This window comes from Grammomys surdaster, unplaced genomic scaffold (genome assembly GCF_004785775.1).
Source record: "Grammomys surdaster isolate TR1022 unplaced genomic scaffold, NIH_TR_1.0 191, whole genome shotgun sequence".
Lineage (NCBI taxonomy): Eukaryota > Metazoa > Chordata > Mammalia > Rodentia > Muridae > Grammomys > Grammomys surdaster.
Window position 1 is genome coordinate 7,086,419 of NW_021604636.1, and position 18,028 is coordinate 7,104,446.

The 18,028-nt window shown below is 41.5% G+C and overlaps 1 protein-coding gene across 9 annotated transcripts in view; it reads left to right on the forward strand.

Moving 5' to 3' along the window:
• Baz2b (bromodomain adjacent to zinc finger domain 2B) overlaps positions 1-18,028 on the forward strand; it is a 304,725-nt gene that overhangs the window by 31,849 nt on the left and 254,848 nt on the right. For 8 of the 9 annotated variants that reach the window (XM_028769275.1, XM_028769278.1, XM_028769279.1 and 5 more), the window contains exon 3: positions 14,456-14,554. The gene's annotated coding sequence lies outside the window, so the exon portion shown is untranslated. Of the gene's footprint in view, positions 1-14,452; positions 14,555-18,028 lie in introns of all 9 variants that reach the window. The other variant, XM_028769276.1, reaches the window with a different exon arrangement.

The window sequence follows — 18,028 nt, forward strand, 5'->3', positions numbered from 1 at the left end:
CCCCCTCCCTCTCCCTCTCCCTCTCCCACCCTCTCCCTCTCCCTCTCCCTCTCTCTCTCTCTCTCTCTCTCTCTCTCACACACACACACACACACACACACACACACACAAAACAAAACACAGAGCACTATGCATGGCATAGTATACTAGCAAGTGCTCTTCAGCTTAACTGTATCTGCAGCCCTTGGTTTTCTGAGACTGTGTCTCAACAACCTAGCCTTGAGCTCACTGTGTAGGCAGGCTCAGAGCTTTTTTGTTTGTTTGTTTGTTTTGTCTTGTTTTGTTTTCTTCTGCTTCCACCACACCCAGCTTCTGTTATTATCTTAGAATTGTTTGCTTGTTGACTTGTATAAAAATGCAAAGATTTTTCATCCCAAATATATACAGTACACAAAGTAAATATAACTGGTGACAACTGGAAGACATTTGTAACATATATCTTATAGATAAAGCTTTCTTTCCCCTGCTTGATGTGTTCAGAATCGCTGAAAAGATTTAAACATGGAACAATATGAATGAAGACCCAGACTTAAGAACAAACTTCAGACTAAAAAAGAAGTCGTCAGGGGCTGGAGAGGTGGCTCAGCCTCAGCGGTTAGGAGCACAGACTGCTCTTACAGAGAACCTAATTTCGGTTCCTACTGTGTGGTTCCAATGGCTCACAACTGATGGTTGTAACTCAAGCTCTAGGGGATCTGCTTCCTTTTTCTGGACTTCATGGACAGGCACTTACATGCATGCATACACACACACACACACACACACAGATGGGGAAGGAGAGAGGGAGGGAGGGAAGGAGAGAGAGAGAGAGAGAGAGAGAGAGAGAGAGAGAGAGAGAGAGTGTGTTAGGGTGAGTTTCTTTGTATGCAGTTTCCTTGGATGTAATTTGTGACATTTGTAGAGGAGGACCATCCACACTGGCTGGTTGCACATTTCAGAGAGGCTAGCGTGGGGCTATCTGCACGTACTTCCCTTTTCTGCAATCTCTGCCTTGCAAATAGTGCTCAGGGACAAAGTTTTTAGTCATAAGGCTCAAGGGTTTCGATGCTCCTCTGTTAGCATACAATGATCTGTGGCTAGCAGCTTGAGATTCTTATATAAAGTACTAAATATAGACTAAGCCATATTTCCTAGCCACTTACTAATATTGTTCCCATCACAGGTAATAGAATAGTTGAAAATCATAAACAGAAAAAGTGAACCCAGGAAAAGTGAGATACAGACCAAGGCTCTAGCTGTGACTCTCTGTGAGGAAGCAGAAGCCAGGGAATAAATGAGGCAGCCCTGGGGGAGGGGGGCAGGGGGGAACCAGACTGGCAGCCCTACCACAGGGCAAACCTACAGCTTTCCACAAGCATTAAAGCCATTGGAGGAATTTGAATTTGAATTTGGTATAATCATGACCTCTCCTGAAGAAGCTATCCATAATGTTGCTGCACATATCTTAAAGGGCTGTAGCTAGATGCTGTGTTAAAATGGTCCATTCTTAGAGAATAAAGTGCTCTTGGAGACCTGAAATCAGTAGCGTCTATGATGGTGGGCAAGAGAGGACTACAGAAGTAGCCCCAGAAGAAGGGTCAGTTGTTCTACAGTGGTCGAGCTCAACTGGGTTCTTCTTATTGTTTGCTTGCTTGCTGGAGGCAGGTTTCATTATGTAGCCCTGGCTAGCCTGGAACTCACAGATTTCTCTGCTCTGTCTCTGATTAAAAGCTTGTGTCATCATACCTGTTCCTAGGTTCTTGGCCTTTTGTCCAAAGAACTAAAAATAAAGGCTCACAGAAATTTGCAGAAGTAGTAAGGTAATTTCAAGATGAAGTGGTAGCACAGATTAGAAAAGGATATATGTCAAGTGTGACCATGGGTCACGTGACCAAGGGCACTCAAAGGCCCTGATGATGGTTTGGGGTTTCCTTTTATGGGGTTTAAGTGATTTCTAAGGTTCTCTATTTTGGTTGATAGATTGGATCATGTAATCATTTTTCTACTGTGTGTGTCCCCGTAAGGCATTAGATTTTAATCTTAAGCACACTCTTGTGTAGGCATAGGATAGTACATAGGCTTCCTCCCTAAAAGTTCACTTGAGGACACAATTTTTCGTTAATATACAAGCACCCAAAACCAGTTCAGACTGGATTGCCTTTTCATTGATAGTACATTTGAAAAGGAACAGTCCATGCCATGTTTGGTTGTTGTTAGGGGAAGAGCAACAGACCATTGTCCAGAAAATAGGTAGCTTGTTATAGGTGGGGGGGGGGGGGGTTCACTTGGTTGCCAGGAACGCTGTTTGTAGTTGGATACGTTGTTTGGAGAAGGGTTTGTGTTGTAGAATATTTGATCACACTGTGACCTCTGAGATTGTGTTGTTTACTGGAAAACCCTGCTTCTAGTTGTGGTGCAGCTCAGCCCTTAGTAATACATCTTTAATCCCAAACAATGAAGGTCAAGTTAGTTTGTAGAAGGAAGCACCCATGTTTAAAAGTGATGTCTACTTGAGTGGCAGACAAAGTGATGAACCAGAAAAAGATTTGACAGAATAGGATATGCCAACTCTCATGAAAAAAGAAAGAGAAGGGAAGGAGGCAGTTTTACGAGGACAGTTATACAGAGAGAATAAGCCAGACACAGGTGAGGACAGGACAACCAGGGGATGAGAAGGAGCCAGAAGATCAGAACAGACTGCCAACGTCAGTATGAGGTCAGGCAGAGCAATTCAGGAGAGGCCAAGAGAAGCCAGATTGAATCAATCAGCATGGAGAGGACTTTTGAGCCAGAACAACTGAGTTGACTAGGTAGATCAGAAAGAACTAGAAAGGGTTGAGTTTATTGACCAGCAAGTCTCAGAGGCTGAAAACATTCTAGACCTAGATTAGATTGTATGGAGCCTAGAAGCTTCTAAGACAAAGCCTAAGCTAACAGATGGAGGAAATAGGCCTTGGAGAAGACAAATTTACTTCAGGTAAATAAGAGATACATGTAACCAACCGGTTTGCAGTGCATACAGGTAAAGAAGCTGGTCTGCCAAGACCATAATTAGAAAAGAGAGATGTACATATCTCTGTCCAAGTGGAGTCCCCGGTTACCAAGCTGTGTGTACTTGCCTGCTTCAGTTGGATGCGAACACGTTGAGAAGGTGAGGCAGCAGGGTTCAGGCCGCTCTGCTGGCGACCTCCACAGCCTAAGGAGCACCATTAATCTTTCAGTGACCTCAACTCCGGCCAAATTGGGATTTTTGGTTTTGATGTAGAAAAAAAATTTTCAGGACTAGCCAGTATGAAGCAGAGATTTTTATTGAAGTTTTTGTTTGTTTGGTTGTTTGGTTGTTTGGTTGTTTGGTTGTTTGGTTGGTTTGGTTTTGGCTTTTCTGAAACAGAGTTTCTTCTCTATGTAGCTCTGGCTGTCTTGGAACTTGCTCTGTAGACCAGGTTGGCCTCAAACTCAGAGATCTACCTGCCTCTGCCTCCTGAGTGCTGGGATTAAAGGCATTTTGCATGTGCCCCTACTGCCCTGCTTCATTAAAGATATTTTAATATAGACTTTAAACATGTCAGCAGAAAAAACTAAGAAGACACGCTAGAGAGATGGGCTTCAGAGAGTCGCCAAATTTGCGTGTGGGCACAAGGGAGCGCTGTACTTTTCTCAGCCTTAGTCATATATGCCCTTCTGGTGGTTCGAAAGGTACATCTTCAGGGTTGCAAATAGACCTTGTTTTGTTTTGTTGTTTTACTTTTTACTCTCTTTAGATAAGTAATATTATAAGGCGACTGAGACATAGCTTGAATGGAATTTCAGTCTCATAAATTCTGGAGCCACTAGGGCTGCACAATGGGCTTAGAACGCGTCCTTTCCCTACAAATGGCTTTCAGATGAGATTACTAGAAAACGGCAGGTTTATAGTTACGAAGGGAGGAAGACGCTAAGTGGTTGTTAATTGTGCTGCAACACTTGTATCTCTGAGAGAAAGAGGCTTCGGCATGATTTCGGAGTACGGGGCTCTGCTCCGAGTGTCTCCCTGTCTTGCCTCGGAGCGGTAGTCATTTCCGCCTCATTCCTTACACCAGGTGATTTACTGCTGGGTGGGACCAGAAAGTCGTAGGTAACATTGGCAGACAGAAGTCTGAGTTCCCTGAGTTCTCCCTCATCCTGCAGAACTCTGCTGTTTGCTTCTCTGACACACTTCAGACGACATCTGTTGGCTGGGACCTTAGCCAACTCTGGCTGCATAAAGTCAGTGGTGTCTAGGGGAAGTGAGAACCTACTGGACCCACAGACCACAAAGCTAAGTGTGACCAGCATCACGTCCTGGTGTGCAACGAAGGGAGGCATCTGTAGTGAACGAAGTGTGACGGACAAATGATTCTTGACCACCCTTGTTACCACAGTTGTTAGGGTCAGAGCCTGACCCCAGCATAGCTCAGCCACCCACCCTCCAGAGGCCAATTAAAACACTCATACACAGCATAGTTAAAAGCAGAAAAAGGAAATTTATTGTATGTAGCCACAATTGTATGGGAAGAGGAAGAAAGGTATACTAACTCATCCTTCAAATCCAGCTTCAGTTTTCTGACTTGAGTTTTTGGGGTGTGTGTGTGTGTGTGTGTGTGTGTGTACACTTGTCCATGTGCACATGAAGTCCAGAAGGTACTGGGAATGGAGTGTCTTTCTCTATCACCTCCATTTTATTCTTTGAGATGGGGACTTTCACTGAAGCTGGAGGTCCCTGAGTTGGCTAGCCAGGCTTCAGGAATCTGTCTCCACTTACCACCCGGAGTCTAAGATCTCACCATACTCCTAGGCTTTTGTTTTGTTTTGTTTTGTTTTATGTGGGTTCTGAGGAACTGAGGTTCTCATGGTTGGGTGGCAACCACTTCACCGACTGAGCCAGCTTGCCAGCTTAGGCTTAGATGAAAATGGAAGACAAGGGTGTGCATGACTAAGCACACTGGTCAAGGTGTGGTCATGTTCATCACTGCTTGGCTCCAGTGGAGTGAAGTGGCTTGATTAGTTGTCACAACTGTGTGAAATGAATAAATACCTTGCTGAGAAACAAGCTCCTCCTGTGGCTGGCACCGTGCCCAGATTTTTTCTTCTCACAGGATCAAATTCCCTGGAAAATTCCTAATTTCTTCAGATTACTGTTTTCAATATTATGATGGGAAGGCACCCATGTCTTTAAAATGTTTTCATTACTGCTGGGATGGCTTGAGCCTAGGCAAAGAAACAGCCTGAACTGAATGGCAAAGGACTCTATCTGGCTTCAACACTCACTCCCCTAAACCCAGACCTGGTAGACTGAAATCAGTAGGTGATCCAGGAAGAAGCCATTCCAATTCTATATTTAAAGTATCTCTAAACTTTATGTTTGTTTGTTTTGTTTTGGTTTTTTTTTGTTTTTGGTCTTTTTGAGACAAGGTTTCTCTATGTAGACCAGGCTAGTCTCAAACTCAGAGATCCACCTGCTTTTGCCTCCGAGTTCTGGGATTAAAGGCATGCACCACCTCCACCACCACCACCACCATCATCACCACAACTGCTGAGAATATTCTTAAGAATTCTGTCTGTTAAGAGACAAAACCTAAGAAACCAAGGGAGTGACAGTCCTAATAGATACACTGAAGACATTCAAAGTATGTGTAACTGAATCATAGCAGAAAAATCCCAGATTTTAGAAAAAGATGTGGACACTAGCTAGAATTAAGTTCCAAGTAAAAACTGACAACCTATTTATAAAGACAGGTAAGCATGTAATGATCTATTTTAAGCACAAACAATAAATAACTGACAACCAATACTGCCATGACTCACGCTTATCTTTCAGGATCAGTCAAGACATGGCATTCCAGTATAAGCACAAGCTAAATTAATTCACAAGGAATACACGAGCATTGCAAATGTTCACTTGAAGAAATGTTACACACAAGAGCCAAGGCCCAGTAAAGTGTTTGCCTAAGAAGCCCTAAGCTCTGCAATCCACAGCAGTGTACAAATCTAGGTAGTACATGTCTGTGATCTCAGCACTTAAGAGGTGGAGGCAGGAGGATTAGAAATTCAATGTCATTTTCATCTACAGATCAAGTTCCAGGACAACCAAGGATATATAAGGCCCTGTAATTAAAAAAAAAAAAGGAATAGGAAGGAAGGAAGGAAGGAAGAAAGGAAGGAAGGGAGGAAGGGAGGAAGGGAGGAAGGAATAATAAAAGAAAAAGAAGTAGCAAAGGCTGGCCATTCATAGAAGAGGAAGAATGTGACACATCCACCCAGGAAAGAATGAATTTTATGACAGAACAGGTGTCAGCATATCTATTTCAGTATACTAGTGAGCCCCTAGGATGTATACAAAAGAAAAATTGAATAGCATTCAACCCAGTTAGGCAAATTATCAACAAAATTACAGGAATCAGCAAATACTTCTTAATGTTAACATAACATAAAATGGTTTTAACTCTCAAAAGATGCAGAGTAGCTGATTGGATTAAAAAATAATTTCCAGGGAATGGAGAGATGGCTCAGTGGTTAAGACCATTTACTTGCTCTTGCTGAGAACCTGAGTTTGGTGAACTACCCACATGGTAGTTCCCAACTGCCTGCACCTCCAGTCAAGGGGATCCTTTTCCGACCTCTCAAGGCTCCTGCACACACGTGATGCTCAGACACATACTCAGGCGTACACACACACACACACACACACACACATTAAATAGTAAATATAATTTTCTACTATTTATTATATGCAAGAAACATGCCTCAATGGCAAAAACACACATAGACCGAAAATAGCAGGGTGGAGATAATATTAGAAGTTGAAAACAGATACTGTGGTGGTTTGAATGAGAATGGACTCCGTAGGTTTATGTTTGAATGCTTGGACCTAGTTGGTAGAACTGTAGGAAAGATTAGGGAGTGTGGTTTGGTTGGAGGAGGTGTGGCCCCTCATTGAAGGAAGTGTGTGATTGTTAGTAGGCTTTGAGGACTCAAATGCTAAAGCCAGGCCCAGTCTCACTCTCTGCCTCTCTCTGTCTTTGTCTGTCTCTCTCTCTGTCTCTCTCTTTCTGTCTCTCTCTCTCTGTCTCTGTCTCTCTCTGTCTCTCTCTCTCCCCCCACCCTCCTGCAGCCTGCAGATCAGGATGTAAAGCTCTCAGCTTAATGCTTCAGCCTATCTCTGTCTGTTTCCCACTATGATGGTCATGGACTAACCCTCTAAAACTGTAAGCAAGCCCCCAATTACATGCTTTCTTTAATAGGACATACTTTGGTCATGGTGTCTCTTCATACAGTAGAACAGTGACTAAGACAAATATTGACCACAGATTTCTCAGCATATGGGAGGCTAAGGCAGGAGACATTCTCTGAACTGGAGACCAGCCTTGGGTACAGAGTGATTTCCAAGACAACCTGGACTGCCAGGTGAGACTGTGTATAAAGAAAACTCACAAACATCGGTATGGTGACTCGTGACTATATCCCAGAACTCAGGAGGAATCTGAGACAGGAGGAATTCCGTGAGGATTGCCGTGATTTTGGTAAACCAGAAAAAAAACAAACAAAAAAAAAAACAAATGAGGCCAATTTTCCTGATGAAGACAAATTAAAGATTTCTCAATAAGATACTTGCAAATGAAACCAGGAAATTAATTTTAAAAATCTTGCAACATGATCAAATTCATTTCACTCCAGATAGTCAGAAGATATTTCGCATGTATATAATAGTAAGTGTAATTCAGCACATAAATAACAACTAGAGACAAAACTCAACAGGATCATCTCAGTAGCTGAAGAGATGGCCAAAACAGAATTTAGCATCCTTTATCATAAAAGCTCTGAAGAAACTAGGCAGAAAGGGAACTACCTCAAGACAATGAAGACTAAATAGAACAAACCGTTAGCCAACATGCTAAATAGGGAAAACTGGATGTATTTCCTCTGAAATTGGGAGCAAAGTAAAAGTATGTTCTCCAGGGCTGGGAGGTTGGCTGAGCAGGGAAAGCTGCTCGCCACACTGGCTGGACAACCTGAGCTTGATCTGCAGAACCCACATAAAACGTTGGATGCAGCAGCATGCGTCTGTAACTCCAGCATCCCTACCATGAGATGGGAGCCAGACATGGGCGATATGGCTGAAACTGTGAAAGCCAGCTCTCTTGCAATGTGCATGCAGCAAGAGACTGTCTCAGCAAGGTGCAAGGAGGGAACCTACTCTTCAAAGCTGGCCTCAGAGCCAGGATAGGTAGCACATACTTTCTTGCTAGGCAGGTGGATCTTTGTGTATTCAAAGCTAGCCTGGTGTACACAGTCAGATCCAGGACAGGTTACATAGAGAGACCCTTTCAAAAACAAACAAACAAACAAATAAACAAACAAATAAAAAAACCCATTTGGGAGTCTTGATATTATTGAATTGTTAGGCAAAGTAAAGCAATCGGGGAAGAGAAGGAATTAAAAAAATGACACCCTTGAGAAGTCAAAATCTCCGTGCTTGAAAATGATAGGCTCTAGTGGTGGCACATGCCTTTAATCCCAGCACTTGAGAGGCAGAGGCAGGCAGATTTCTGAGTTCGAGTCCAGCCTGGTCTACAGAGTGAGTTCTAGGACAGCCAGGCTTAACAGAGAAACCCTGTCTTGAACCACCACCCCCCCCCAAAAAAAAAAGAAAGAAAGAAAATGATAGGTACTTCAGAACTCTGCAATCTCTACCAGAGGCTTACAGATGTAGCTTCCTTGCTGGAATTCTTGCCTAGGCCCCGGGATTGATCCCTAACACGCACTAGCTGCAACAGGGGTACAGGGCTCTATTCCAGCGCATGGGCTGTAGTAACAGATTAGTAGTTCAAGGTTATCTTTGTACACATAGTGTGAGGCCAGGCCGAGCTACATGATACTGGGTCTCAGAAAAGCACAACATTTCACTAGGAATTATTAGATCTAATAAATGTTTAGCAAGGTACAAAATATATCAGCGTCCAAAAAAATCCTTGGTTTTCTATGTACCAAACGTGAGAAAAGGGGGACTCGACAGAAAATACTGTTCAGAGTAGCCTCAGATTAAGAGAAAAAACCTAGGTATAGCCTAAGCAAGAAAACAAAAGACTTCTACAATTAAAACTCTGAAGCAAGGAATTAAAGGGAACACTCAAATCGGGAGCTCACACAACAGAGTTAATACTGTGAAAGTAACTGTGTTATGAAAAGCATTCTATACGATCAGTGTAATACCGTCAAGTGTGTAACAACAGTCCTAAAGTTCATTCAAAATCACCAAAAGCCCCCAAGACCCAAAGCAGTCCCAAGCATAAGAGCAATGTTGGATCAGGTGTAGTGACACATGCCTTCGGAGGCAGGCAGGTCTTCCTGACTTTGAAGCTAATCTGGTCTACAAAGTGAGTTCCAGGACAACCAGAGCTACATAACAAGACCCAGTCTTCCAAAAACAAAACAAAACAAAACAAAACAGTAAGGCTAAATGGACTGGAAACATGACTCAGCAGGTAAAAGGGCATACTACTCTTCCAGAAGACCTGAGTTCAATTCCCAGCACCCTTATCAGGCAGCTAGTAACTGCCTGTTAATCGAGTTCTAGGTGGATTTGGTATCTTTGGTTACTGGATCTTTGCTCGAAGACACAGGAGGGGGGGAGAGGGAGGGAGGGAGACAGAGACAGAGAGAGAGAGAGGACAGACAGATAGACAGAGACAGAGAAGCTATTGACCTATTGAGTCCATTTTGTGTTGTTCATATGTACTTGTGTTAAAGAATGACCACTTGGGATTGGATAACCTGTCAGGGAGTTTGTCCTTGGAGAGAACTGATTCTCCCTCTCCCAGCAACCACTGATCACAGCTCTTCATCTAGGAGTGGGACTTTGTGAAATTTCTCTCATCCACATTGGTGTATCAGCTGGTATTACCATTATGAAGGTATTGCTGAGGCAATTATAGTGTTGAGATTTAAGGGATGCAGCTTCTCTTTCAGGTCAAGAAGACACTAACACGTAGGTGTCATGGTCCTTTGGCTCTTACAATAGTTTGATCCCCTCACGAGTGATATTCCCTGAGCCTTAGATATAAGGGTTGCACAGAGATGCACCAGTTAAGCCTGAGGAGCTCACAGTCAGTGACCTGGAAGACTCCTCCCTGAGGACTATGTCTCATAGTCTCAGAAGGTGCTATGCAAGCTGACAAGAAAAAGCAATCAGTAGTCTACCAAATGCAAAGCCTATGAATCACAACAATACCTGGTCTGGCAAGATATCCCCGCATGGGGCACTAGTGACACTTTTACCTGTGGGTAGCCAACAGCTGATTGGACTTAAGAACTGATCAGTAGGAGGGAATTCATGCCTGATGCTTTAAATCTAGACATTGTCCCATGGCTGATGAGGCCATAGACCCCAGAGGAGAACCTACTACTAGCAATATGATTTCTTGTTCGTCTTTCTTTTCTTTTTTCTTTTTTTATTGTTTATTTGATTAGTGGCAAGCAGGGTACCACAGTGTACGTGTAGGCCAGAGGGCACTCGAAGGAGTTTGTTCTCTTCTTCCAACATGTGGGTCTGAGGGATCGAACACAGGCCCTCAGGCTTAGCAGTATATACCTTCACCCACTGCGTCATTTCCCTGTAGCCCTACTAGTGTGAGTTCTGATGTAATCTACATGCATATCCTTAAGCCCACAGGTAAGTGTAGCATTCTCATCCCTAATTAAGCTTCTTTTTGAAAAGATAGAGACTGCTACAGAAAGCAACCATTTAGTTTTCAAGAGTATAAAAAATTAGAGGCTGGAGAGACATCTCACTGGTTAAAAATACTTGCCGTTCTTACAGAGAATCTGAGTTTGAGTCCACTACATTGAGTGGTTCCAAACTTCAGCTGCAGAGGGATCCAATGCTTCTATCTTATGAAGAAAATACAAATAATTTGAAAATATTTATAATCACTTATGTACAAGGACATTTATAATGCTGGTGTTAGTAGCAATAGAGAGGAGACAAACCACATATCTATCAGAAGGACATGGCCCACTAACTGTTATGTGTCACCACATCTTTGAAACACCAGACTATGAAAATTAAGGAGAAATATCTCTATAAATTACTTACCTGGTTTCTAGGTTCAGGGGGTCAACAGGTAAAGGCACCTGCCACCCAACCTGAAGGTTCCATCAAGCCATCCTCTGGCCTCCACACTTTCACTGTGGCATAGTTCCCCATCATCAATAAAAAGATGAAATACAAACTTTTAAAGTGAGAGTCAGGAAGCTCCGCAGTTCTCCATTTTGTTTGGGAGTAGTTGGAAGAATAGAACTGTGGTGGCAGACGCATGACGAGCCTCACGCTCATTACAAGTGTGGAACCAATGTCTAGGTAGCATCTCTGTGTTGGGAAGCTAAACCTCACATGTAAGTATCCTCAAATTATAATACTGTGAAAATTATAGAGTATTTGAAAGTGAATAAAAGCAAGTACATAAGTATATATGTAAAAACTCGTGAAGCTGAGGATGCAGTTCAGTATAGAGCACGTGTTATCATAGTCAAGGCCCTGGGTTCAAAATAAGCAAAATAAACAAACAAACTTCTGGAATATATTGCTTAGAGTCAAATTAAGAGATTTATATCTATATATTTCAAAAGAAGAAAGCCCCTAGCCTCCTTCCCCCCAAAACCAGTGATCTAGAAACCTACTCTAAGATCCAAGAAAATCTGGAAGATACATTCATAGAAAATAGAAGATAGAAATATAAAGGTAAAAAAATTAGGGCACAGTGTGAGGGCGCACACTTCAAATCCCAGCACTCGGGACAGGCAGCAGATCCTGAGTTCCAGCTGGAGTTTCAGAGCCTCAGGCCAGCCAAGACTACACAGTGAGTCAGTTTCTCTCTCTCTCTCTCTCTCTCTCTCTCTCTCTCTCTCTCTCTCTCAAAGTATTTAGTGAGGAAATATTTTAACCAGGATATACTTAAAACATGAAGTCACATGGTCCTTTATGAGGGAAAGAAAGGCTCAGATAACCACTGTACAAAGTGAAGGAGACACCATTACAAACCTCAGATGCATCAAAATAACACAGCATTATTGCAACATATTGGAAATTTAGTAGTAATGGATAAAATCAGCCTCCAGATAGACGGTTATTTTATCTCTTTGTTGCTAACAATGATTGAATAGTCTTGTCATATTCTGATTATGTCACTACTACTTAGGAAGAAGGGACAAGATCTTTAAAACTGTTTTTAGAAAAATACAAGTAAAGCCTGCCAACTCAGGATGGGACTGTGATGCTGACACCGAAAGCTGGCAGTTACAGTTCAGAACTGAAAAGAAGACCAGTGTAGTGATGGAGGCCTGTCATCTCAGGATGTGGGAGGTGCAGCAAAAACTGTACAGTAGAATTTGACATCTTAAAATAATTTTCAACAACATTAATGTTGGGATCATTTGAAGGACTTTACACCCACAGGACTGGTGGACAAAAAATAGTTAGATAAAATTAATCTTCCTCTAAAAGGCTTTAAAAATGTATCAAATAAATCCCTAGATAGATGCTGTTTTGGTTTGTCATCTCAGAATAAGAACACCTAACAATTAAGACAGTGATTCAAGAAAGAAAAGTTGACTAACGTTTATGTGTTAACGTGAGGGGTTCCCGCAGGTGTCACAGCAGGCAGGGAAAATGAACCTTGAAGAAGTGAAAATGAAAACTCGGTTCAGCCCAACTTGGTTAGCAGGCTGGATCAAACTTCTGGAGTCTGATGCTGGGAGATTGAGTCATTGCACATTTAAATACAATATAATTTAGAAAAACATTTGCAGGTGTAGCATAATTCCTGGTGCACAAAGAAGCATAATTTATGTTGAAACTCAACTCAGGGTATGTGTCATTCCTGCCAAGAAGATGGGTTCTGGATATAGGCTATCTGTACTAGCTTGAGGGCCTAAGGAGATCTGGCATGGTCTCTTTAATACAGATAAGGTAAAGGTCTTTTGGGATATTAGCCACCTTCAGTCCTGGTGGTAGGAGCTTGAGAAAGCCTCTGGCTATACAGATAATATAAGGGTCATTTAGACTACTAGCCATCACCCCAGTCACGGCTGTGGAAGCTTGACATGGCCTGACTCAGCAGAAAACACAGATCACCAAGCTGTTAATCACTTCCAATTCCCAGCCTTCTGGATGGAAAACCAGGAATTTCCTCCTTTGAGGAGACATACCTGTGTGATTAACATTCCTGGTTTCCCTAGTGATCTGTGGGTGCTAGGACATTCAAATGCCCCCAACATTAATGACATTGAAAATTATTTTGAGATGTCAAGTTATACAGCGATTATTCTAAAAAAAAAAAAAAAACCAAAACAACAACAACAAAAAAAACACGTTTGCCCAATGGTGGTGGTGGTGGTACCACACACCTTTAAACCCAGCACTTGGGAGGCAGAAGCAGGTGGATCTTTGAGTTCGAGACCAGCCTGGTCTACAGAGTGAGTTCCAGGACAGCCAGGGCTATATGGAAAAACCGTGTTTGGATAAACAAGCAATCAGACCAACGTTTTGTGGGACTAGGAATTTAGGGCAGTTCATAGAATGCTTGCCCTGCATGTGTGAATCCTGAGCATGGTTCCTTGCAGTACACTCACCCAGGAAGTGAAAGAACAGTATGTGTGATTTACTTCAGAGAATCTCATGAGGCAAGTAACAGATAAAGAGAACAAGAACAAGTATGTTTCCCTACTATCTGAAATTATTTCAAAATGGTGCCTCAATCCTCTGAACATGGAAAGTCCTCTGACCCCCTCAAGATCCCAAGTAAGGGTAATAAAAATAATCGTTTGTGTGGAAATCACAGTGGAACAGTTGTGGAATGTAAGTTTCCAATAGACACACTAGCTACTATGTTCCTCTTAACAAAATGTATAGCCCACACCAGATGAAAGTCCTAGGAAGGCTCGCAAGCACACTGTGAGCAGAGTGTCAAGTACTGTTACGTTGCTAAGGAACTTCAGTGACACAAGTAAATTATAAAAAAGTAACTTGCCAATCAGCTCGTATCATTAACACAGATAGCTTGTAAGTGAAGAAAGTAGGGACCAGTGGGGCCAGATGTAGAGGATCTACCTGGTAGACAAGACAAAGGGCAGGAAGGCGAGGCGAGTTAGGTACAGTTTAGAACTGGGAGGGCTATGCCTGGGAAACGAAGACTAGAAACACTATCGTCTGACACTTAACACAAAGAAATCTGGAAGCCAGACAAAAAAATACTTTTCTTACAGACTAATACTTCAAGGGCCAAAAGTTTGTTTTTCTCAGAAAAATGTAGATGCTAGAAGACAATAGACTGTCATCTTAAAAGCTGCCACGGTAGATAAGTTAGACCTGGATTCCATGTCCAGTGGAAGTATCCTTCAGGAATAATGACAGAATTAAGTCAGCTTTATAAATGGGAAACTAAGAGATGTTTGTCTTCAGCAGACCTATGCTACCACAAGTGATGATGGAAGTCGCTCTTGTGAAGAGGAAAGGACACTAACAACGCGTGGGTCTTCAGGAGAACGGAGGTCAGCAGACATGGTAAATATCTGCTTACAATAAAACACTGTTTTCATCCTTCTATTAAAAGATATATGGCTAGTTAAAGCCTAATAGCCCCCTAGAGTTTTCAGTGTACTTACTGCCTAAGTATATAATAACGCTAATACATAAAACTCTTATAAAAGGCTGGGTGCAGCGGTGCATGCCTCTAATTCCAGCACTGAGGAGATGGAGGCAGGAGAATCTCTGTGAGTTCGAGGCCATCCTGGTCTACATTATTGAGGTCCATGACAGCCAAGACTTCACAGAGAGACCCTCAATCAAAAAGCCAAACAAACAAACAACAACAAAACAAAAATAAAACCCACAAAAACAAAACTGAATGAACAAAATCAAACAAACAACAAAACCTTCTATAAAATGACAAGAAAATATACGACATGGGAGGAAGTAGGAAAGGTCTATATACTTTCATGATATCTGTTGACATTTTACATAAAAAAAAAATAAAAAGACAATGTTCTAGTTAAACTCTGAAAGACTGACTTAGACTGGCTGGAGAAATAGCTTGCTGGTTGGAGCACTTGATGTTCTTCCAGAGGACCCAGGTTCAGTTCCTAGTACCTATAGAGTGGTACCAGCCATCTGCAACTCCAGGTCCAGGGAGTCTGATACCCTCCATGAACACCAGTCATATATGTGGTGTATACACACACACACACACACACACACATATATCATACACACAAAATAAATACATCAATTTTTTTAAAGTAACTGAGTTGTATATCATAATTGTAGAGAAACTACTAAATAATACAAAGAAGTATAGGTAGTGAAGCAATAAAAATTTTTAAATGAAATGCTAAAAATATTTGAATTATCTTTTAAAATTATATAAGAGGAGGAATAAGAACAATTACAACAGAGTTAAAAATTAGAACCAAATGATAAAATTGAATAAATCTAATTAGATCAATAATTATCTTAAATAAGTAATTTTAAAGAAATTGTCAATAGAGATGTGAAGAACATCAAATATGTCTATAAGAGTGTATAAGCTGGGCTGTGGTGGCTGGCGACACACGTCTTCGATCCCAGCACTCAGGAGGCCGAGGCCATTAAGTTCCAGGCCAACCTGGTTTACAGAGTGTGTTTTAGGACAGCCAGGGCTACATAGAGAAACACCGACTTGAAAAAACAAAAATGAAAAAGATAAAAGACCAAAAACTGTATAAGTAGAAAAAGCTCACCTTTGTTAAATATGAAGGGTAGCAGCCAGCTGTGGTGGTACGTACCTGTAATCCCACCATTTGGGAAGCAGAGCAGGAAGATCAGAAACGAACTCAGGGTGAACCTTAGCTATAGCAAGATCAAGGCTGGTCTGGGATGTCAGACCTCCAGTCAGCTAAAAATAAAATACAAGGAAAGTAAATGAATGGACAAAGTTATACAGGGCAAATGCTAAATAACTATCACAAGCAAAGAAAAATGTCCTTAGGAGTGTTCAGTGGTTTTTAAGGCTGAGGGTAAGATCAGAGATAAACAGTGGTATTCTGACATTAAAGATGCATGCTTTATTGTGACGGTATAAATGTAAGTGTCTGTGTGTATGGACTGTCATCTTAAAAATACAAAAACAAGCAGTGGTGGCACACGCCTTTAATCCCAGCACTTGGGAGGCAGAGGCAGGTGGATTTCTGAGTTCGAGGCTAGCCTGGTCTACAGAGTGAGTTCCAGGACAGCCAGGGCTACACAGAGAAACCCTCTCTCAAAAAACCAAAAAAAAAAAAAAAAAAAAGAAGAAGAAGAAGAAGAAGCTACTGTAAAGCCAGTGTAATGGCACAGGCGTTTAGTCCCAACACTCGGGAATCTGACAAGTGGATCTCTGAGTTCAAGGCCAGCCTGGTCTACAGAGTGAGTTCCAGGACAGCCAGGGCCACACAGACAAACTCTGTCCTGAAAACAACAACAACAACAACAACAACAACAAAAAACCCAAACAAACAGAAAGAAGAAGCTATAGCGAGAAAATACAAAGTAAATCCAATGAAGGCAGACAACAGCAGACATTGGCCGTCCAGAACCAGAAAATAGAATAACTCATCTAGCTCAGAAAAGATAACACTGATTGCTGGACACATCAGTCAGGCAGTGGTATTGCAAATCTCAGCACTTGGGAGGCAGAGGCAGGTGGATCTCTGTGAGTTCAAGGGCAGCCTGTTCTACAGAGTTCCAGGACAGCCAGAGCTATACAGAGAAATCCTGTCTCAAACAAACAAACACCTTAAGGAATGTACAAAATAAATCTAGCAAGTGAAATAATTAATACAATGGATACAGCATTAAGATTTAAAAGTCCCTTTAATCCCAGCACTTGGGAAGCAGAGGCAGGTGGATTTCTGAGTTCGAGGCCAGCCTGGTCTACAGAGTGAGTTCCAGGACAGCCAGGGCTACACAGAGAAACCTTGTCTCAAAATAAATTTTTTTTTAATTCACTTGTAATTTCTATATACTGATAGTGCATATTTATTTGTATGTATGCTTGTTTATTTATTGCAGGTGGGAGGTCCTGGGAGTGGAGCCCAAGCTCTCATATGCCTGCTAAGTATATGCTATAGTCCCAACCCCTAGGTTTTGTTTTCTAAAATTATACTAAATAGCACTTAGGAATAAAAGTGATTTATTTATTTATTTATTTATTTTACAAAAAAGGGACACACATGCTCTTCTACCTGGAAAATTTTAAACTTTGATCACAGCTTTTTACTATATAGTACTGCTGAAGAGAGAATAAGTAGAATTTTTAAAATAGCCCAAAATAACAGATACACCATGTTTATGGTTTGTAATACTCAAGACTATTGAGATGCCACCTCTAACCAAATTGATCACTACAAAAGACACAGTCTCAAAATTCCAATGGGGAATTTGAGAGAATGTGGTAACCTGATTCTAAAATGAATCTGAAAATTCTAAGACCAAAACCAAGAGTAAGCCATGCAGTTTTAATGCTGTGTGCCATGGACATTGGGTTTCCACCCAGGGTGTCTAGGTAGTTCAGTGAGGATATGCATAGAGTACAAAGAATAGATCTTTCCTTGCAAAACAAACAAAAATTGACAAAAAGCAATAGACTTGAAGTTTAAACAATACACATTTAAGTTTAAAAATATTTGCAACCTTCAGATGGGAAAATGATTCTTTATTAAAATAAAGGATAAACCATAAAAGAAAAAAATGTATATTAAGTTCTTAAAATAGCAAAAAGAAGTTGCTGGCTTTTGAAAATTTCTGAAGAAAATGATGCCAGTATATGTTTTAGAGGAAATGTTTGAAAGTGGACATCTAAAGAGTCTTCTTTATAGAATGTAGAAAACAAAAAACTTGCTTCACAGTTTACTAATCAGAACAAAATGAGTCACAAAAAAAAAAAAAAAGGCAGCTCTTGTTCCTTTCTTGCTGTCTTGGGCTCTTGCTCCCGTGATCATCTTGGCGCGGCGGGGGGGGGCG